Below are 23,131 nucleotides of genomic sequence, written 5' to 3'. Positions count from 1 at the left end.
GAAGGTTCCAGGCCAAGGTGCATCCTGCCCTAGCCCCCTAAATGTCACACCATGGTATAAGGAAATCCACACAATCCCTCTTGTGTGCCAGTCGTCCCCTCATACTTGGAATATGCCCTTCATTTTTACTTCTTATCCCCCATCCCCTGCTCACCGTTGAATTAAAAATGAGTCCATGGCCATTTTGCTATTAGTTAGCTGGGAGAGAGGGAAGAACTGCTTGCTCTGGTGTCAATCTCACTCTCCTTAGGCGACGCAGACTTCCTTTAGTATTTCCTCAAACCTAAGACTTACCGGGTGTGAGGCACATTGTTATTCTATGGGCCACTAACAGGGAAAACATTGCCAACTGTAATTGTAAGATGCCAGCAATTGTAAGATACATCCTGATCCAGAGTGTTAAAATGAAAGAAAAGAAATATGCCTTAGAATGAGTGAAAAATAGTAAATCAAGCTCCTTGGACCTGGCTCCTCTCCTCAGAATTCTTTGTTTTGTTTTAAAGTTGTATTTATTTAAATGATCTCTATGCCCAATGTGAAGCTCAAAATCACAACCCTGAGATCAAGAGTTGCACGTTCCACTCACTGAGCCAGTCAGGCGCCCCCAGATTTCCCTGTTTCAAAGGAAGTTCCCTCTCTCTCATACATATCATCCAGCACATTGTTCTGGGTCAGAAGACATGCCCAGACATAGCAGATTTCAGCTTCTACCAACCGGGAGCCCTGATTTTAAAGCATTTTTTAAAGATACGAGAAAACGTTTATGGTCATGACAAGCTGGGAAAGTCTATAATGTAGTATGCAAAATATATTATCAATAGCGTAAGAAAATGCATAAAGAAAACTGGAGACAAGTATTCTAAGAAAATACTTAAAGCATATTGACAAAAGGCTAATATCTTAACTATGTGAAGAACTCATAAAAAAAAAGACAAAAATTCTGATAGAAAAAAAATTAGGTTTATCAATAAACATTAATGAACATTTATTGAGTTTCAGGCTCTGTACAGGCTGAGTGTTCAATAAACCAGAAAAAAAAAAAAAGTCTGTTCCAGTCACTTTTATGGTCTTTTGAAGGAAGAAATGGTAACAAACAAGTGAATATATGGGCAGACCTCCGAGATATTACAGGTTCAGTTCCAGACCACTATAATAAAGCACATATCAGTTGAGTCAAAAATTCTTTTGGCTTCCCAGTGCATATAAAAGTTATGTTTAGGGTGCCTGGGTGGCTCAGTGGGTTAAGCCGCTGCCTTCAGCTCAGGTCATGATCTCAGGGTCCTGGGATTGAGTCCCGCATCGGGCTCTCTGCTCAGCAGGGAGCCTGCTTCCTCCTCTCTCTCTGCCTGCCTCTCTGCCTACTTGTGATCTCTCTCTGTCAAATAAATAAATAAAATCTTAAAAAAAAAAGTTATGTTTATATTATATTATAGTCTGTTAAGTGTGCAATAGCATTATGTCTAAAAAAATTACATATGTATCTTAATTTTAAAATACTGTATTGATAAGGAATGCTAAGCATCACCTGAGAGTTTTCAGTAAGTCCTGATTTTTTTGCAGTGGAGGGTCCTGCTTCCATGTTGATGGCTGCTGACTGACTGGGGTGGGGTTTGCTGAAGGCTGGGGTGGCTGCGGCAGTTTCTTGAGGTAAGAGAACCATGAGGTTTGCCACACTGATAGAATCTTCCTTTCGTGAACTATTTCTCTGTACCGTGCGATGCTGTTTGATAGTAGTTCACCCTTAGTAAAACTTCTTTCAAAATTGGAGTCCGTCCTCTCGAACCCTGCTGCTGCTTTCTCACTAAGTTGATGTAAGATTCTAAATCCTTTGTGGTCATTTCAATAGTCTTCACGGCATCTCCATCGGGAGCAGTTTCCAGCTCAAAAATCCACTTTCCTGGCTCATCCACGAGAAGCAGCTCCTCGTCCGTCCAAGTCTGACCAGGAGACGGCAGCCGTGCGGGCCCATCTTCCCGCCCCACTTCTAACTCCAGTTCTCTTGCTGTTTCCACCACCTCTCCAGTGACTGCCTCCACAGATGCCCTGAACCCTTCCAAGTCCTCCCGGACGGTGGGAACCAACCTCTCCCAAACTCCTGTTAACATGAATCATTAGCCACCCAAGAAATGAATAAATTTTTAGATAAACAAGCAAAACAAAGCTCACTGAGTAAACTGAGACTCTACTTGAGATTTAGCTCAATTGTTTGTCATTTGTGTTAATAGTCACCTCACACTTGAGAGATACCTGTGTATTGGAGGGAAGAATAGTATCAGAGCACATGGCAGAGGCAAAGTTAGAAAAGAGAACCTATTGGGGTGCCTGGGCGGCTCAGTCTGTTAAGAATCTGCCTTCAGCTCAGGTCATGATCCCAGGGTCCTGGGATGGAGTCTCACATCAGGGTCCTTGCTCAGCAAGGAGCCGGCTTCTCCCTTTTCCCCTCTCCCTCCTCGTGCTTTCTCCCTCTCTCTCTCACATAAGTAAATAAAAATCTTTTAACAAATTAAAAGAAAGAAAAGAGAACCTATTGCCTATGTTTGCAGGTACCAGCTGATGCCTCCATCTGAAGGACACTTCATTCCCCCTTCCTCCTGCACCCACAGAATCTTAAGTCACAGAGGCTCTGGTTAGCCTCTCCAAGCCCCAAGTCTTTACTCTTCTAATCTTACAAATTCTATTTTAATTATTTGTTACCACTTCTATCTTTCCAACTCGGTAACACAGAGTTGACTCACATTTATCCAGTGTTATTTCTCTTCTTTCTTCTTCCAAGACAGTAGGTCTGTATTTTTCCCTTGTGTCCCAGGGCCCAGCTTGCACCTGAGTTCTAACATTCAATAAACGCTGGTTGAAGTTATGTGTGTATGAATGAGTGAGTGAGGACAAATTGGCCCTGTCTAATACATTTAAGAACATATGGGAAAATAAATATAAAGCAAAGGTGGTTATTGTAGATGCATTTTGTACTAGGAGCAAAGTAGAAAATCCCCTGAATTTGGTCTACATTCCAAATTTCACGTACACATGACCTGTCATTGCTAAGTCCAGGATGTCATCAGAACCTTAGAAATAGAATGACCTCCAATGGGAATCTTCAGAGGGTTCCACTCTAGGTTTGGATTTTCTATAAAAGATATGCTACTGTTTAAAAGGGTAGTTCAAGGGGCGCTTGGGTGGCTAAGTGGGTTAAGGCCTCTGCCTTCGGCTCAGGTCATGATCCCAGGACCCTGGGATTGAGCCCTGCATGGTGGGGGGGAGGGGGGGTCTCTGCTCAGCGGGGAACCTGCTTCCCTTCCTCTCTCTGCCTGCCTCTCTGTCTACTTGTGATCTGTCTGTCAAACAAATAAATAAAATCTTTTTAAAAAAAAGAAAAGGTAATTTAAAGGGACAAGCAGTAATTACAGATATTCAGTAACATTTGACTCTGTCTTGACCTCAGTCCAGATTCACTCCGGTGGCCTGCCATGGAGTTAAGGCAAGGCTGGAATTCCCTCGCTAAAAATATGGGGAGGGCTCAGCCCTGAGGAGCAGCTGCCAGGTGCAGGGGCTCTGCTTCCCAACAGGAAGTTCAGCCAATAATCTCCATTCCTAGAGTAAGTGGTGGTCCCAGCAGGTCAGGGCTGAGTTTAGTGACATGGCAGTGACAGGAAATGCCAAATGTGGCATTTTTCAGATCTTTAGCCTGTGAATAAATATGATGCTCATTTCCCATACTCTGTCCTCCAAATCCAGGTAATGCAAACATGAGATTCCCAGGCATTTTAATTTTGCTCCCATTCTTCCTTCTTTCAACATTATTTGCATTGACTTAAATAAACTTGAACAAATATATCTGTTTATGATCCTTATATCAAGATCATGATATTCACTACGTGGGAATGAAAAGAAATTCAGCAATGAGTGAAGTGGAAAAAAGAAAACAGTGACGACGGTTAAATAGCACCATAATTTCTGCTTTTGCTGTGAACATCAGGTCCTTCTCACCTTCACCCCTTCTCCCCCACACACAAGGACACATGGAAGCCTTAGGTGTGGCATCTGGCGGCCCATTCAGGAGGCATCACTTCATCACTACCACTCGTGTAAATCTGGCCAATTACCCGCCCTCTTCAAAACTAATCTTTCCCACCCTTATACTGGGATAATAAAACTCTCAAGATTATTGAGAAGAAGAAAAGGAGCAACATGGTTCAACAGGAGCTGTCACAGAGCATGTCTTCACTCAGGGGCTCTAAGCTCCAGCACTCAACCCTGCCACATCCTGAAAGAGAAGACCCAAGGTGCACTTCCTGTTTGGAACCCCTGCACAGTTCCATCTTGGCTGCCAGATGTTCGTTGTCGTTTTCATCTCGCCTCAGGTTCTGAATGTGATGCTTCAACTCTGTCCCAGCCTTGTGAGATTGTCAAGAGGACTAAATTTAATGACTTGATATTGGTAAAGCACGTACAACAGTGTCTGCCACTTAGTGAGTGCTTGTAAGTGATACGTGTTTGGCATGAAGGTCGTGGGGGTCCGGTTTTGGGAGCATGGTTTTGACTTTTTATCAGCTTTAATAACATGTTGTTGAATAGAAAGATCCACTGTCTTGTACGATGTCAGTCTGTCAAAATGGCAAGATTTGGGTGTTTTGGGATAATTAATTGCAGAGTCAAAGCTCTGCAGAGACAACATAAAATTGCTCACATGGCACAAACCCAGCTCTGCACCCCTCCTCTGGTCTCTGTGCTCCTGGTAATTGTCCCGAAATAGTACAGTGACTGTGATGGTTTTCCTGCAGGGGGCGGTAAGGGATCTGGAGGAAAGCTCCCTTTCCTCCTATTGCGTAAAGGTGATTGACCAGCGAGGAGCCTTGGCTGTTGGGGCAGAAGCTTCAGGAACTATGGAGGGGCTTCGGGACGCAGTGTGCCAGCTTCCCAGGCTGTTGGATGTGAACGCACCCCTGTGCTTGACCACCTGCTGGGGATGGCCCTGGCTGTTGTGGCCAGCCACTCACATCTCTGCAGCCCGCCCATCACAGACCATGTCTTGCTGCATACTTTGGATAAATCAGGAAGTTTACAAGTATTTTAGACTCTCACGTGATTTGTCACTCTGAGTACACACAGACAAGCCCATTATGGCTGTTAGCATACCCAAGTGTAATCTGAGGTCTGGTTGGTCTCACATACTTGGGCCTTATTACTTTTGTCAGCTTTCTCCTACAAGGACCCTTTCTTCAGGAAACGGGTTAAAATGTATCCTCCTCATTCTGTACCTTTATAGGTCTGTAAGTGACTAGATCTGGGGTCTTTTACTGGTTTGCTTTTTGTAACATGCAACCAGAAGGAGTCATGCCTAAACACCACATTTCTTTATGTTCGAAATCAAATTTGACCCATCACATTTTATAATTTCTAAATCATATTAAAGCATCACATTTATTTATTTTCTAGTTAAAAAATATATCTTGAGAAATGTCCAGGATTGTAGTCAGAGAGAAATTTAGAGACTCGCTTGTGTTTGTTAGTAAACATTTTGCTATGCTTACCAAATTAGCAACAAAAGGAAGATTTCTTTTCTTTTCTTTTTTTTTTTTTAAAGATTTTATTTATGTATTTGACAGAGAGAGACAGCAAGAGAGGGAACACAAACAGGAGGAGTGGGAAGAAGCAGGCCTCCAGCTAAGCAGGGACCCCAATGAGGGACTACTAAGACCCTGGGATCAGGGCCCAAGCCAAAAGCATACGCTTGAAGGCTGAGCCACCCAGGCACCCCTAGACTTCAATTTAAAAAAAAAAAAAAAGAGTGAATTTGTTGCTGGCAATGAATGCCTAAACAATCTATGTATTCTGATTGAAGACTTTAGTCCATTTATATAACATTTTTTGATAGGTATGTATTTCTTGCCGTTCTGTTCATTGTTTTCTGACTGTTTTTGTAGTTCCTCTCTGGTCTTCTTTTGCTTCCTTACTTTGTGGCTCAATGACTTTTTTTCTTTTAAAGATTTTATTTATTTATTTAATAGAGAGAGCACAAGCAGGCAGAGCGGCAGGCAGAGGGAGAGAAAGAATCAGACTCCCCAGTGAGCAGACATGGTGCTCAATCCCAGGACTCTGGGATTATGATCTGAGCCAAAGTCAGCCATTTAACCAACTGAGACACCCAGGTGTCCCTCAATGACTTTCTTTAGTGGTGTGTTTAGATTCCTTTCTCTTTATCTTTTGTGTGTTTACTATATGTCTTTACCTTGTGGTTATCATGAGGCTTATGTAAGAACTTATATTTATAATAATTTAAGTTGGTAACAACTTAATTTTGATCATATTCTAAAGCTCAAAATTTTTTTGTTAAATAAATAATAATATATTCACATAACAAAATTTTACATATTCTCACTCATTTTTGTTAAAAATCCATAATGCTAATGGAAAAGAAGAAGAATACATCCAAAATTGAAAATAAATTCCTCTTTGCCTTGTGGGATTATGTCTAACCAATGTTTAGTTTCCTCTCTGGCTCTTTTACATTTTCTAATTTTTCCACAATGAAAATTTACCACTGTATAATCAAAATCTAATTTTTCAAATGTAGGGCACCTGGGTGGTTCAGTCAGTTGAGTGGCTGAGTCTTGGTTAAGCTCAGGTGGTGATCTCAGGGTCATAAGAGATCATGGGTCATAACCCCATGTTATGTTCCACACTCAGTGTGGAGTCTGCTTCAGATTCTCTCTCCCTCTCCCTCTGCCCCTCCCCGTTGTGTTCTCTCTCTCAAATAAATAAATAAATCTTAAGAAAAAAATTTTAATGCACTCCTATTCAGAAGTAAATCAACTTTTCATCTAAGATTCTGAGAGTCATTATGTTGAGTCCTGTATTCACGCCCTCTGCTCCTTAGTTGTCCAGCCAAGTCAAAATCTCTCAAACTCAGTTTATCTTCTGAAATATGAGAATATCAACTGTTGTTCTTGATATAGAAGTGTGATGAGGCACAAGTGACAATGTCCACACACAAATATCTGACATACAGTAGGACATTCTGAAGGATTATTACTAGCAGCTCCTTTCTAGGATATTGGTGAACATTACAGAGTTTGTTCCCTTCTTGGCAAAGGCATTGGCATATCCATGTTTCATTCCTAAGGGGTGATTCATGATGGAAACATTAGGCACTTTAGAATAAGGATTACACCAGAGCTGGAAGTCTGCTTGATAAGGGTTCCTTTGGAGTAATTCCCATGTAGAAAGCTGAGTTTGAGAAATAGGGTCTTTCTAGCAGCTCAGCTCCGTCCATGCCACCTCTGCCAGGTGCTTTCAAGATAAACACATTTACTTATGGACTGCCAGAGCATCAGGGTGTCTGGTTGCTCAGTTGGTTAAGTGTCTGTCTTCTACTTAGGTTGTGATCTCAGAGTCCCTGCGTTAAGCCACATCTTGGGTTCCCTGCTCAGTGGGGAATCTGCTTTTCCCTCTGCCTTTGTTTGTGCTGTCACTCACTCACTCTCTCAAATAAATAAATAAAATCTCTAAATGGTCTCTCTGGAGGTTAAGAAGGCTGGACCATTTATTCGAGATTTTCCTGCCACAGTAGTTGAGGGTTTGGCCTTGGGTGTTAACATCTGACACCGTTCTCCTCGGTACCAGAAGAAACCCTTGGGCAGTAAAGAGAGATGCAGGTAGAAACTGTAGGTGAGTCCAGGTGGACTGAGGGGGATACATGGTGTGGCATCAAGAGTCACTGCAGTAGCCTTGTCCCAGAGTAGGCAATTCTGGGGTACAAGAAGTTGGTGACTATCCAGATATGCTATATTACAAAAGTTGAGATGACAAATGGAAGGAACCTAGATACCTGAGTCACCAGATGGAGGAGAGCTTTTGCCAATCTGACACTTGGAAGCTGTCAGGAGTCAGAACCTTTGGGGCTTTCCAAGTGGTCAATTTGGACATACTGTGGAGACACAAGGAAGCTTCATTACAATACTTCATGACCTTTTCCTAGGAAGCTCACCATAACATAACCAATTGGATCATGGGTCTATTATAAAAGGAGATAACTCGGGAACAGCCAGATGGAAGAGATGCATGGGGCAAGGTATGGGAAGAGGTCTCCAAGCTTCCATGCCATCTCAAAGGGGACCATTTTCCACAAATATCCCTAAAGCTCAAAATTTTTACTCTATTTCTCCCCACGTTTTCTGTTTTTAATGTCAGATTTTACCTCTTTTTCTCTTGTATCCTGAAACTAGTTATTATAATCATACTTATTTTTACTACTTCATTTTTTGACTTTCATCCTAGCTTTATATGTGGTTAGTACGCTACTTTATATATATTTACCTGTTCAGTAAGACTTATTCTCTTCTCTGCTCTTGTTACTATCATATTTTCTTTTCAGCTTAAAGAATTCTCTTTAACATTTCTTGTAAGCCTGATTTAGTCCTTTACCTTTTGCTTGTCTGTAAAATTATTTATCTCTCCTTCAATTCTAAATGATGTTTGCCAGGTAGGCTAGGTTGGAAGTTTTTTTGGTTGGAAGTGTTTTCTTTCAGCACTTTGACTGTATCATGCCAATCCCCTCTGCCTTCATGGTTTCTGCTAGAAAATTTGCTGATAGTTTTATTGGAGTTCCTTTGTATGTTAACAATTTATTTTTTTCTTTTGCTGCTTTTAGGATTCTTTTTCTTTAATTTTTGACATTTTGACATTTTAACTATAATGTGTCTTGGTGTGGATTTTCTTGTTGGAATTCTTTAGACTTCCTCATTCTGGATGTCTTTTTCCTCCACCAGGTTAGGGAAGTTTTTAGCCACTATTTCTTCAGATAAAATTTCTTCCCACTTTTCTACTTCTCCTTCTGGGAGCACTATAATACAAATTTAGTCTGTTTTATGCTGTCCCATAAGTTCCTTGGGCTATCTTCTTCTTCTTTTTTTTTTTTTTTTTTTTCCTTTTCCATCCTTTTTCCTATTTGCTGCTCTGATCAGGTGAGTTCCACTGCCTTGTCTTTACATTCACTGATCCTTTCTTCTGCCTCATTTAGTCTGCTGTTGAACCCCTCTACTGTACTTTTCATTTTGGTTATTGTGTTCTTCAACTCTGTGACCTCTCTTTGGCACTTTCTTATATTTTATCTCTTTGTTGAAGTCCTCACTCTGTTCATCTATTCTTCTCCCCATTTTGGTGAGCATCTTTATAACCATGACTCTGAAGTCTTTATCAGATAAATTATCTCTGTTTCATTAAGGTGTTTTTATTTTTTCCTTAAGTTTTCTCTCCCCCCCCCTTAGCACATATTCCTCTATTTTTTTTCATTTTGCTTGACTCTCTGTATTGATTTCTATGGTATTGCGATTTCTGTCCCAATCATGAAGGAGTGCCCTTGTGCAGGAGATATACCTTGTGTTCAACCCTCCCCCAGGTCTGTCTTGTCTCTCAAACCTTTGTTTTTGTCCAAGCGGTCTATTATATTTTTAGTAGTTCCATGTAGTTACATATGTACACAGACTTGTCAATTTCCCAAAGGGGAAGATCTTAGCACCTAGACTGAGGCTGATTGGAAGCAAGACCCTTAGTCATCAGCTTTTAAATGTGTACAAATATATACAGTCTTGAAGTTATAACAATCATTAGCCCCACTGGCCACCAGAGCCAGGAGATATATAGGTGTCCTCTGGGTTGCAATTACAAAATTGGGGCCCTTGTGTGAGTGTATAACCTCTTTTTTGGGAGATACCAAAAGAGAAAGGCAGAAGAAAAGTGCCAAGATGGTGTCTATAGCCTATATTCCTTGAGAACAGGTCTGTAGGCCATTAGACACCTGCTAAGTCTGAAACCTGCTCCTCAGGCTTTTCTGTTTTTGTTTTTATTTATTTACTTATTTGGTTAATAGTGACCATCTGAATAGATGTGAAGTGATAGCTTACTGTGGTTTTGGTTTGCATTTCCCTAATGATTAGCTATGTTGAGCATCTCTTAATGTGCTTTTTGGCCAGGCATCTGGTTTTAAACTATTATAGAGTGTCAAATTATAGCTGCTTTCAGCCAATCTGCATGTCATTTATAAAACTACATAACAAAGACATCCCCAAAACAAACAATCTGAAGACCAAAGAGCTTTTTAAGGTGACTCAGAAGTTAAGCACATGTCACTTCAGTTGGGTTCTGTTAGGTTGGAGATCTTCATTGTGTACCCAAAGCACACAGCACTTCTAGCTCAGTCAATGTTTAAGTAAGCAGATGAATACCATACTCACTTGGGAGGTTATAAAAACCTCTTAAAAGAGAAGAGATGTTTTTAATACATACAGTAAACTGTAGGTCTACTTGGCCTATATGGTTTCACCTGTGCATTCTTTCATCCATTTAAGGAAGAAATAAGGTCAACTCTAGATGAATTTTCCAGCAAATAGAACACTTCCCAATTCATATTATGAAGCTGACATTGTTCTGAAACCAAAGCCAGACTATGTATATAAATACACATTTTATGTATATGTATTTATTTCTATGTATACATTTTATGCACATATATCCATAAAATTCTATAAGCATCCTCCTTCTCCTTTTTACACTTCTTAGTTATCCATTACAAGTGAAGGGGAGAAAATGGTCTTTTAATGCATTTCACATCTTTTACCTTGATGGTTGGAGGTACCAAGGATGGAAGCATAGCGTTGGTAATGTAGGCTGCTCCTGGGTGTGACCCATACAAATTACACCCCATGCTCAGAAACTTGGCCTTTCGAACTGGCTGGCTACCTTCTGAAAAAAGAAAAAATTCTGTAAGCCAAAATGAATTGAAAGATTGACCTGCCTTAAAGGAGACCTATTAAGGATAAAAATATACCATTGGAGGTTCTTCTGATAAACAAAGTAAACAAAACCATGGGATAGATCCATTAGAAGGTATTTTTGTGAGACACTCAGACTCTGAGAATTGATACTTGAATGAGTTAGAAGGGCAGGGAAAGATTAGAGGGTTAGTTTCCAATTGAGCAGGGGTTTGTTTACACAACTCTCTGAAGTCAGAGCCAACATATCTACCAGTATTGACTGTGTGTAATGTTCCTTTGGATTTGAGAGATGAGCTGCACTGTCACTAAAAGTGGGTTTTTCTGTACAGAGTGGGGTAGTGATCTCATCTTTGAGTCCCACACAAGCCCAGTAGGTAACCTTCCAGGCAAGAGTGGGATTCCATTAGTAGATGCTTTCCATCAGTGCATCAGGAGGAATGAAAGGGCTGTCCCTAGATGTGGAGTTTCCTAGGGATCACATTATGGTTCTTCATCTGTTTTCCCACTGTGATGTTAGCTATTCGATGGTAGGGGCATTGTTTTATTCAACTTTGTACTTCTTCATACCTGATCCATTGCCAGGCATCCAGTTTGTGCCCAGTAAATAGAGTATACCTAGTTGGGGCCCTTAAGAAAATTCTTATTCCCCGAGGCTTTCATCGCAGGAGGGACATACCCTGAGTGGGTATCTGTGAGTATCTGTGCTTTTCTCCTGAGCTCCCTGAAGCCCATTCACCATTCATTACTTAATAATTATTTGTCTTTTGAATTTAACAGGGAGGCCCAAACTTGAGCAGTTTTCCACAGTGGCTCCCCCAATGTGGCTCAGCAAACCCGTAGACACTTAGAAGGGTGGTCCCCATTTGACTGATTCTGGCCTCCAAGCCAGTTCTCAGCATTAGATTCTTCCTTCTGTTTCCTGGTTTCCCTGAGCTCTCAATGGGGAACTCACCCCCTAGACTGTTTAGCAAAAGTCCAGGCTTTCAGCTGGGGGTCCAGGACTTTGGGAACTGAGAGATTAAAATTATTCAAGGGTACCGTATCAGCAGAGAGCAGGGACCTCTATTCAACATGTCTAAATGAGTTTATTAATACCTATTGCTTTTTAGTACACAGGTTAGATTGCTCTAATGAAAAGATTTGGAAAAACAAAGCCCTGAATAATACAGAAGTTCCTTTCTTTTTCATATAATAATCCAGGTATAGTGGTCCAGGCTTGTGGGACAGCTCTGTCATCCTATATTTGGTGAAGGTTCTGGTTGTTGATGTTTTCCTACTAAAGAAAAGAAGAAAAGAGATAGGGGAAGTCCTCCTCTGGTTTTTTTTTTTTTAAAGATACTGTACATGACCCTCCCAATTACAGTCCAGTGTGAGAATCTAACACAGAGCCACAGTGAGTCATGGGCAAGTCTCAGGCCGCACGCCCAGACCCTTGCTAAAATCCTCCAGAGCCCGACTATCCCATCCTCTTCCCCTTCACACCAAGGAACCTCCTACCACTGTAAAACGAAATATTTGCACTTGCCCCTAAAGGTGACATTTTGCCTTTTGTCTCTGTATTATTGTATTTGTTCTCTCTGCTGGAAAACTCTCCCTTTCCCTCCAAAGACAACCCTTACTCATCCCTTTAGGTGGGAAGCTGCTGAAGTACCAAATCCAAGAGATTTGGAGCCAGCACTGTACAAGGTGCTCCTTATATTCTGAAAAGCACTGTGTGTCTCCAGCACTGCTCATGCCACAGCCCTGGGAGACAACATGCCTCACCCCTACATCTGACCCATCACCACGCTTAATCTATGTCCCAAAGAGCTCTCAAATCCCAGCTGGTTTCTCTCCAACTCCACTGCCACTGTTGGAGCCTCCAAACCAGGTTGTGTTTGAGAGTGAAAGGCACCCCAACAGATGGCAAGAGATGACAATAGTCACAAACTTGGGTAGGTTTTAGGCAAATCAGGGACTGGGTAATAAGGCTCTAGGGTTACTCTAGTTTCTAGCCTGGTTTGGGTCTCTGGCCCTCCTGCCTGTTCTGCCTGTTTCCAGGTTGGACCCCTACGTTCCATTCTCCACACAACAGCCCAAGTATGCTTTTTTTTTTTTTTTTAAGATTTTATTTATTTATTTGACAGAGAGAGATTACAAGTAGGCAGAGAGAGAGAGGAGGAAGCAGGCTCCCTGCTGAGCAGAGAGCCCGATGCGGGACTCGATCCCAGGACCCTGAGATCATGACCTGAGCCGAAGGCAGCGGCTCAACCCACTGAGCCACCCAGGCACCCGCTGTTTGTTTGTTTTTTTAATAAACATTTTATTTATTTGAGAGAGAGAAAGAGAGAGAGATAAAGAGAGAGAGAGATCACAAGCAGGGGGAAGGGGTAGAGGGAAATGCAGGGAACTTGATGGGAAACCCGATCCCAGGACCCCGGGGGTCATAACACGAGCTAGAGGCAGGTGCTTAACTGACTGAACTACCCAGGCATCCCCAAGTGCTCTGTTTAATACACAGAACTAATGATAGCACTCCCTGCTACAAACCATTTGGTGCCTCTTAGTCATCTTAAACTCTCAGTGACATTATTATTATCGTATCCTAAATAATTGATTGGTTTGGGGGTTTTAGTTTAAATGATGTGAGGTTCTTGCTTTAACAATAACTCATGGTGCTGTCTGTTCCCCACATTTTATAATTACTTTATATCTTACAGTTTTCATTAGAAAATTAGCTATAGATTTAGTTAATTAATAAAGCAGGGAACTTCAAAAAAATAGATGATAAAAATAGATAGATTATCTCCCAATGGCTCCCCAGTGTCTTCAGGACAAAATACAAATTGATGAATGTGGTCTAGGTTCTTGGAAACTGGTTCCTTCTACCTACCAGTCATAACTCGCCTCTCTAGCCAGGCTCCTAAATATTCTATCTCCTGTCTCTGAGCCTTTGCACAATGTTCACTCAGCTTGAAGACCATCCTACACACCTTGTACCCACCAGGTTTCTATTCCCTTTTAAAGTCTCAGTGTAGAGGCGCCTGGGTGGCTCAGTTGTTAGGCGCTGCCTTTGGCTCAGGTCATGGTCCCGGGGTCCCGGAATCGAGTCCCGCGTCGGACTTCGTGCTGGGTGGGGAGCCTGCTTCTCCCTCTGCCACTCCCCCTGCTTGTGTGCCTCTCTCACTTTCTCTTTCTCTCTGTCAAATGGATAAATGCAATCTTTGAAAAAAAAATAAAGTCTTCCATTTACTCTAGGAAACTGTACATTCCAATATATTATGTTACATTCCCATGTAACAATTATCCAGCAATTTTGTGTCATCCATGGATGTCTGCAAGTTCTGTGAAGGGAAGGCCTGTGTAAGTCTTGTTCACTGTTCTATTCCTAGCCCTTAGCACAGATGGCCCTGGTCCCACGTGGTCATTGGTCAAGTGTTCGTGTTTTTGGAGTCCTCCTTGTCGCTGTGTTAAGGCTCTTCTCTCAGCCACCTCCACATTCCTTTCATGTGCTGTGATGTGCCGGATGACATGAGGCTATCCTCAGGCCATCTGCTCAGGAGCCTCACCCATCCAGGCTCTCGTGACTCAAGAGGCCTGGGGCTTGGGGCTCTACAAAGAGCCTTATGGCTTCCCTGGGCTGTGGCATCCCCTCAGTGTTTTCCAGGGCTACTATTAGCTTTCATCCAGGCTGAACGAGGCTGCTTTTCAGAGACACCATCAAAGTGTGTCTCCATGATTCTTATCTTCATCTCTCTGAAGTTCATCCTCACCCAGTGACCTTTAATCTCCTCTTGGGTAGAACAACTTGCTTTTACATCACCATCAAATTTTCCTGAATCATTTATTTATGGCATAAACTTTGAAAGTTTGGCGCTCATACTACGTTTTGGTAACTCAGAAAGAATTTTCTTTCAAAGCTTCTGTCTCGGTCATGAGCATCAAAAGTCCATTTTGGTGATTCATTTCTTTATGAAATTAACTGACGACTCAGTACGTTCAACTCTTTTGAGTTGCGGCCCTCTCAAAGGCAGTAAGCATATCTCATGGTCTGGATTTAATGATGGAAGGGAATGTGGGATAAAAAGGAACTAATGAGAATGAGTTTATATGTCAAAATACTATCTCTATACAGACAGAACAAATGCACAGACACTTTACAATGACATGAGGTCGCATGCACAGGAATCCCATTTCCAGGGATTTATCCTACAGAAATACTTACAACACAAAGTAAAAATGAATGCATAAAGATGTTTTACAGTGTTTTGTTGTTGTTGTTTTTAGAGACAAAGAGAGGGGGAACAGGTAGAGGGAGAGAGAGATAATCTTAAGCAGTCCCCACGCTCGGTGCAGAGCCTGACATGGGGCTTGATCACATTACCCTGAGATCATGACCTGAACTGAAATCAAGAGTCAAATGCTTAACTGACTAAACCACCCAGGCTCACCACAGCATTTTTTATAATACTGAAAAATCATAAAAACCTAAATGTCCATCAATAGGGACTGGTTAAAAGATGATAAATGGTTAAAGAAGAGATGGCACATATATGGATAAGTCTATCTATCTATCTATCTATATATGAATATTACTTAGCCATATAAAAGAATAAAATCTTGCCATTTACAATGACATGGATGAAGCTAGAGAGTATTATGCAAAGAGAAATAAGTCAGTCAGGGAAAGACTGATCATATCATATGATCACATTCATATGTGAAATTTAAGAAACAAAAGAAATGAGAAAAGGAGCAAAAAAGGAGAGACAGAGGCAAACTAAGACACAGACTCTTAACTATAGGGAACAAACTGATGGTTACAAGAGGGGAGAGGGGAGGAGGAGCTAGAGGATGAGAATGAAAGATCAAACTTACCATGATGAAAAAAACAAAATGATAAAAAAAATTTACAACTACCTTTATAATAAGCTGCTTTATCATGTACGACATATTGTGAACATCTCCATTTGTAACGGAAGCACAGTATTACATCCCACAGAGACACCAAGACTATCAACTTTTCTGCACTTAGGTTTTCTCTAATTTTTAAAAACATTTTAAAAACAGGGGCCCCTGGGTGGCTCAGCTGGTTAAATGTCTGCCTTCAGCTCAGGTCATGATCTCAGGGTCCTGGGATCGAGACCCACACTGGGCTCTGTGCTCAGCAGGGGATCTGCTTCTCTCTCTCCCTCTGCCCACACTTTCTCTTTGTCTCACTCTGTCAAATAAATAAATAAAATCTTTAAAAAAAAATTTTTAAACAAAGTTGGGTAAGTGTTCTTTTAAATATTTGCATACCTAAATACTGACTTTTAAAAAGTTTTTATCATGAAATGTTCAAATACGCAAACACAGAATAGTACAATGACTGTCCATGTATTAAATCCAAATTCTTCAATTACCATCCAGGAGCAGGTCTTGTTCCATTTATACCCCACCTACTTCCCCTCCCAATTATACTGAAGCAAATCCTAAAAATAATATCATTTCATCCATAAATATTTCAAGTATGTGTCACTAAGAGATAAGATTCTTCTTTTAAAATATAACTGTAATACCAACATTACACCTAAAATCATTTTAAACATTAATTTCCTAATATTATCAAATGAACAGTGTTCAAATTCTTGATTGTCTCACAGAACTGTAATTTTTTTTTGTGCAGTTTCTTCTTCAAATTAGGATCCAAAAAAGATCTATATGTCTCTTGGCTGATAAACTTCTTAATTCGTTTTTTAGAGCAGCGTGATTGAGGTATAACTTGTACAACATAAAACTCACCAACTTATTTTTCTTTTAATCCATAAACTTCCCTTCCATTTCTTTTTCTTTTTGCAAATTTTTGGTGAAGAAAGCCGGTAACGTTTCTCACGGCTGCCCCACGTAATGTCACTTAGCAAGTTTCCCCTTTCCCCTATACTTTCAGAAAATCAGTGGTTAGATTTCGATGTGGGATCAAATTTAAGCTTTACATTTTGGGCAAGAATACTTCACAGGTGGTGGTGTGTACGTTCACACTGTCTGCTTATTTTTTGTTTATTTATCAGCCATTGACACTTCTTAACTAGAGCCCATATAAGGGTCACACAGTGCTAATATTCTACCTTGTTTTCTTCATTTATTAGCTGGAATACTTTGTAAATAGAAGCCTCCGCTTGTCCCTCTCTGGTTACCCAGTACAATAGTTCATACTGGAATGGAAAAATAAATACCCAATTCTTTCTTTTATTTGCTAATCTTGACAATAAAATGTGGGTCCCTAGCTCTGAAGGTGACCAACAACGGTGTTATCATTGCTGTTTTTAGTATCCTTTTGAATTTGTAGATGTAGACAGTTTTAAAGTGTTTCCATCCAATGCTATAAGATTCCTTGTTACTCAAACCATCTTTTGGTCGATGGGAACTTTCACTTCCATAGGGAACTTTTCTGACTTAACTGGAGAAGTCAAGCCAAGTCTTCCTTCTTGTCTCAGGAAGATAATCCAGGTTCATTCACACCCACTCACCCTAGAACCTAATAAATCACAGACCAGGGAAGAAAGGAGGAAACAAATAAAAAGTGAACAAAGGCCCTCAGCTTAACTGGAAAAAGCTCTGGGGCACAAGTCAGACTATCTGGGTTTAAGTGCTGACTCTGTAAATGGCAGAGTATTTCATTTGAGACAACTGGTCAACTCTAATTCTATCCCTTTTAAATTTTTTCTCATTTGTCTATGAGGATAATAATACCAGGAACAATAATAGGAATGACAATGACAATGTTGCTTGTTTCACAAGTGTCTGTGTAAAGGCCTGCTATCACTGTGGCTCCTTCAGCCTGCGCTCCCTATCTGAAGAGCCCCTCCACAAGAGCAGGTGGTGCTTTCTCTCCCTTCATCTGTCTAGCAGTCTCTTTGAAATGCTCTCTCTAAAGGACTCTCAAACCTCCTTTCAAAAATATTAGGGAAACCTGGGTGGCTTAATCGGTTAAACATCTGCCTTCCACGCAGGTCATGATCCTGGGATGGAGTCCTGCATCCTGCTCCCTGCTCAGCAGGGAGTCTGCTTCTCCCTCTGCTGTCCCCCCTGCTTGTGCTCAAATAAATAAATAAAATCTTTTTTTTTTTTTTGAAAAAGTGTGCCTTCCTTTGATTCAGCAATCCTACCTCCTGGAGGGAATAGACAATTGAGATAAGATGTATTTGTGAGAATGGCCATTACAGGGTGATTTACAAAACCTTAAAAATTGGAAAGAATCTAAATATACCAGCAGGTATGGAAATGGTGAAACATCCATTAAATAAAATGGAATACCATACAAAAACTGAAAATAATTTTGGAGGTCTGTATGGACTGACCTGAGAGATATTTGCGATCTATTCCTAAATCTCAACAAATCAAGACACAGAAGCTGGGTGGGGCCGGGTGAGGCACACGGGAAGCCACTGGGTGATGGAAATGTTTAATGTGTTGGCCTGGATAGTGACTAAACAGGTGGACACAGAGGTAAGCCCACACTGAGCGACGTACTCAAAATTTAAGAACTTTACTGTGTGTACGTTTTACTAATAAACAAGAAAAAGTAAAGAAGAAGGAGGAGAAGGAGGAGAGGAAGAAGGAAGGAAAGAAGGAAGGAAGGAAAGGAAAGGAAAAGGAAGGCAAGATCGTCAGAAGCAAGGAAGCAGGCACCAAAAAAGTCATACCAGCCCAAACCCAAACCAAATAAACCACATAACATGATCCTGCATATATAGTAGGAACCCCAATTTTTGTTTCTAAAAAAGATAATTAAAATGATATACTTCTAGAAGACCATTTGTGTACCAAATATTAAGGGATAAGGGTGCCCCAGTCTTTTAACCTGTTTATCCAGAGAGTGGGCAGTTCCAGCTCTGTGGGCATCTCTTCTTGTCTGTACTGTCTTCGTAGCACCTCCTGCTGTGTCTCCTGGGGACCCCCTTCACCGCCCAGCTTGTTCTCCTCCAGCAGCCAGGGGGAGCCTTGGTAGCCAGGACCCCTCAGTCCCTTCCTCACATTCCAGTGACTTCTTGTCACAAAGAGAACAAAATGTGACCTCACCTACCTCAGTGACCTCCCTTCTGTTCTTTCCAGGACAGGAGTTCTCGCTGTTTCTTGAACACGCCAAGGCAATCTTCACCCTTGATGCTTTTCTCTCAAAAATTCACATGGCTCGGGGCACCTGGGTGGCTCAGTCGTTAAGCATCTGCCTTTGGCTCAGCTCATGATCCCAGGATCCTGGGATCGAGCCCTGCATCTGGCTCCCTGCTCTGCGGGAAGCCTGCTTCTCCCTCTCCCACTCCCCATGCTTGTGTTCCCTCTCCAGCTCTCTCTCTCTCTCTGTGTGTGTCAAATAAATAAATAAAATCTAAAAAAAACCAAAAAACAAAAAACCTCACATAGCTCATCCTCTCCTTTCCTTCAAGTTTCCTCCCTCAAATGGCATTTCTCCAGAGAAACCTTTCCTGAACTACCAAGCTAAACTGTTACTGCCATAGCCAGTAATCTATTCCCACTCTTATTTTATTTTTCCGCACAACATCGACCACACCCTGGCTTTTTGCTGCATGTTTATTGATTGACTTCTCTGCTTGTTGCTGGCTCTCGGAGCACAGGTGTTGCCTTACGCCTTGCTCTGGGGTGTAGCCCCTCACCTGACTATCTCCGTGATGATGGGAGCCTTGGTAATGTTCATTTTTCTCCCCTGTACTTTTTCTCATTTTCTGAAATGTTTTACGAAGAGCGTACATTATTGTTACAACAGCAAAAGTTGAACGAAGTTGTATTGGTTTCCTAGGCCTGCAAGAACAAAGTATCACTCTCACAGACCGTTGTCTTCCGGTTCTAGAGGCTGGAAGCCCAAGGTCAAGACAAGCAAGACTGGTCCTTTCTAAGGACCGTGAGGGAGGATCTGGGCCAGCCTCTCCCCTAGCTTCTGGTGGTTTGCTGGCAGTCTTGGGCGTTCTTTGGCTTGTAGATCCATCACCCCAATCTCCACCTTCATCTTCATGTGGCGTCCTCCTTGGTGCACGTCTGTGTCCAAATCTCCCCTTTTATAGCAATACCAGTCATAGTGGATTTGCTACCCGCATGACCTCATTGTAACTTGATAACATCTGTAAAGGCCCTGTTTCCAGTTAAGGTCACATTCTGAAGTGCCAGAGGTTAGGACTTCATGATATCGTTTTTGGGGGAGAGAGTGCACAATTCAACCTACAGCAGAACTGTTTCCTAAAAACAAGAAAAAACAGATTTCTGAAACTTAAATGTCAGAAATGTGTGGAAACCTGTCTGTGAGGGGAGGATACTTCCCTGGAAACAGGACCTCTTAGATAAATTTTTCTTTCAGGTTAATGATTTCACTAATGTCTAAAGCTGCCTGAGGATCTCTCAATCACAGTATTCTGGCTTGTGCCAACAGAACACATCTTTCTATAAGATGCTATTTCCTTCGCTTTAGTTCTCCACCACTGAAACTTTTCTGCATTAAGGGATTGGCCCTGCTTTCTTGGAGCAAAGGCCTCTTGACTGAGCAGAGAAGAGCCAACCGCCTCTCAGAAGGACCCTCCTCTCTCATGGTGGGGAATCCATCTTAGCCACCACTGTCTCTCGGCTCTGCAGTGAGGAAGGGCTTCCCTTGGAAGTGGGGCTTGACCTCATTCATGCTTCTAGAGTGCCTTTTTTTTTCTTTAAAGTTTATTTTTGTATTCGTTGGTAAATGAAATGCAACCTCCCTCAGCGCAGAATGGAAGGAATAGTTACTTTTCTTTTTTTAAAATCAGAAAACCTAGAATTTTTCTCCCAGTTGTGCCGTGACTGACATAGCTTAGTCACTTTTACACAGTTCTTTCCTTTTTTCTTTATGTTTGTTTTGTCCTGAGGTAATTCCAGTACATCAGCTTCTGTGGCCCTGTGAGGTTCACATGTGCTTTGCCAGTTCCCTTCGCTGCGGGAGGATAGTGGGGGTTCCTTTTCCTCTTCTCCCCAGCTCTGTTTGCCATTCACACACCACTGACTTTTCCACATCGCCTGCCAGATGGGGTGTAGGTCCACCTGTGAACATCAAAGCCCCTTTCCCACAATCTTTGATCCTGGCCTACAGGGGAATCCTGCCCAGCAAGTAGGGGGTGACACAAACTAGAGAGGGGGAAGAGAAAGCTAAAATGGGAGTTGATGCTAGAACCTGCTGGTAGGCTTTGCAAAATCAGCCCACCAGGTTTTGTGGGGAGCCCACTGAGAGAAGACATGGGCTGGGAAAGGCATGGAATGAGACCAGAAGTTGTGGGCTAGCACTGCCCAAATACTTTCCCCTCCCTGGTCCCTTAGGACCCAGCGGCTAGACAACCACAGGGCCTAAATCTTCTGGCAAAGTCCTTTGATCAAACATTTCCTCTGTTTTATTCATTTATTCACTGATAACATATTTTCGGCAGCAGCATTAACAAAACATTAATTGCACCTCTCCTGAGTCAAGTGTATGCTCAGCACTTCACATGAATTATTTCCTGTAAGGTTTACAAAAACCTTGTGAAGGAAATAGAGTTGTTCTTCCCACTTTTTTTTCTTTTTTTCAGATGAGGAGCTTCGGAGGCCTGACGGGGATACAGAGGGCAGTGTCCTGGCAGTGTCCTTCCAGGTCGCTCAGCTGAGGGCGTCTCCTGTTGGCTTCACTTGTGAACGCTTGATGAAGTGTCTCGGTTGGTCACAAAGTGCCCCAAAACCACACAAGCCAGACCCAGATCCAGCCCTGCTGTGGTCTTCCCAGTATACTAGGAACTACCCAGTGATATAGCCAGATGGGACCCTTAGCAAAGGAAAGCCTCCCCAATGGAAGGCTGTGTTGGCACTTGCCAGAAGCCAGACAAGCCAAAACGCTTTTAGGGGTGGGGGTGTCTTTAAAAGATGCTTTCACTTTCTAGAAAATATATGTATTGTAAATATAAAATATATAAATGTAAAAATACATTCACATCCTCAGATGTCTCCTTTGAAACGGTCAATCAGTGCACATTAACTCTATCCATCTTCAACAGAAGAAAAGCTTGGGTTGGGTGCAGTTCCATTTATTTATTAAGGCAGCAAGTATTGTTTTATAGTACCTCTTAGGTTTCAGATCTGCTTGGGGCCCTCCGGTCCACCCCTGGGCTTTGATGTCCCATGAACTGGAGGCAATTCCCTGCCCTGCTCGTGTCCCTACAACTTGGAGCAGCGGCACCTTCCTCACCTCCATCAGGTTCAGTGGCATCGAGACACAAGGTGCACCTTGTCAGTGCCCAGTAGGCCAAAACTCCCTGAAGGAGCTCCCAGCCTAGAAGACAACCTGACAGCTAATGTCTTCAATTTTACAGTAATCATACAAGTATATGGAACACAAATAGTATTCATTTATACATGCAATGAGAAAACACGGAATTTTGTAAAAAGCTACCAAATGGAATCTTTTCCTAAGACTTCATTTATATGGTGAAATGACTACTGGTTGGGCTTATCTTTCAAGACTGATCTTTATCAGGTATTGCCTCAAATTGTTCATTATTTTTTACAAACATAGCACATGTTAATTGCCCAAAATTCAGGGAAAAATCAAGGTAAAAGAAGAAAATTTAAGAATTCTCCATGAATCTGTCAGGTAATAGTAAGCCCTGAGTATATTTTAGTGTTCTTCATTCGTTTTATTTAGCTACACATTTACATGTAAATATATATTAATAAATACATGCAGATAAGGCAGGATGCTGTCACATTTATTTGATAATTTTCTTTTCTATAAAACTTTTCATCGACATACGACATGGTACAAGAAAGCACGCAAATCTAGTAACCTTTCTTAATGCAATGTATAACAAATAACATATCATTCAATCTTCTATATCATGTTTCATAAATCCAGTATTCCACTTTGTGAACATACCCCTTTTCTGGGATTCTTGAGTTGCCTGAGGCCAAACAGCTTTTTAAAATGAATGTCAATTCTTAAGCAGGACTCTTATTTCAAGGTCCTGTACATTCTTGCAGGCCATGTATGGAAACTCATGGGCCACAGGACTACCTCTCTCAGGATCCTGGGGCTCTTGATAAAAATGCAGATTCTTGCCTTACTGAATAAGAATGTCAGGGTTTGGAGACCAGGAATCTTCATTTAAGGTAAGCTCATCTAAGAAACACTTATGAGCATTGAACTTTGAAAGCTACTGGCCTTATATTATTTTAATGTGAACATTCCCTCTTGCGGTGTTATTATCCAGAATGAAGAAGTAACCTCACTGGCTTTCATGTTCCTCCGTGACGGCCAGATTGTAGGGTCTGCTTAATAGGAGGTTATGGGGGATGAGATGTCCCAGGGGAGAAAACCCAGGCTGTCTCACCCCTCTCTGAGCACTGTT

General features: G+C 41.7%; 1 long non-coding RNA gene across 1 annotated transcript; it reads right to left on the bottom strand.

The window, feature by feature from the left end:
* Positions 1-7,831: 7,831 nt before the first annotated feature.
* Positions 7,832-18,764, bottom strand: LOC101674492. The gene is made up of 3 exons (XR_001176659.2): positions 18,592-18,764; positions 10,613-10,737; positions 7,832-7,924 (listed from the first exon to the last, which is right to left on the bottom strand). It is a non-coding gene; the product is annotated as an uncharacterized LOC101674492 (long non-coding RNA).
* Positions 18,765-23,131: the final 4,367 nt, after the last annotated feature.

This window comes from Mustela putorius, unplaced genomic scaffold (genome assembly GCF_011764305.1).
Source record: "Mustela putorius furo isolate JIRA1106 unplaced genomic scaffold, ASM1176430v1.1 tig00004035_pilon_pilon_pilon, whole genome shotgun sequence".
Lineage (NCBI taxonomy): Eukaryota > Metazoa > Chordata > Mammalia > Carnivora > Mustelidae > Mustela > Mustela putorius.
Note: the sequence above shows the minus strand (reverse complement) of the source record. Positions and strands in the feature narration are given on the sequence as shown.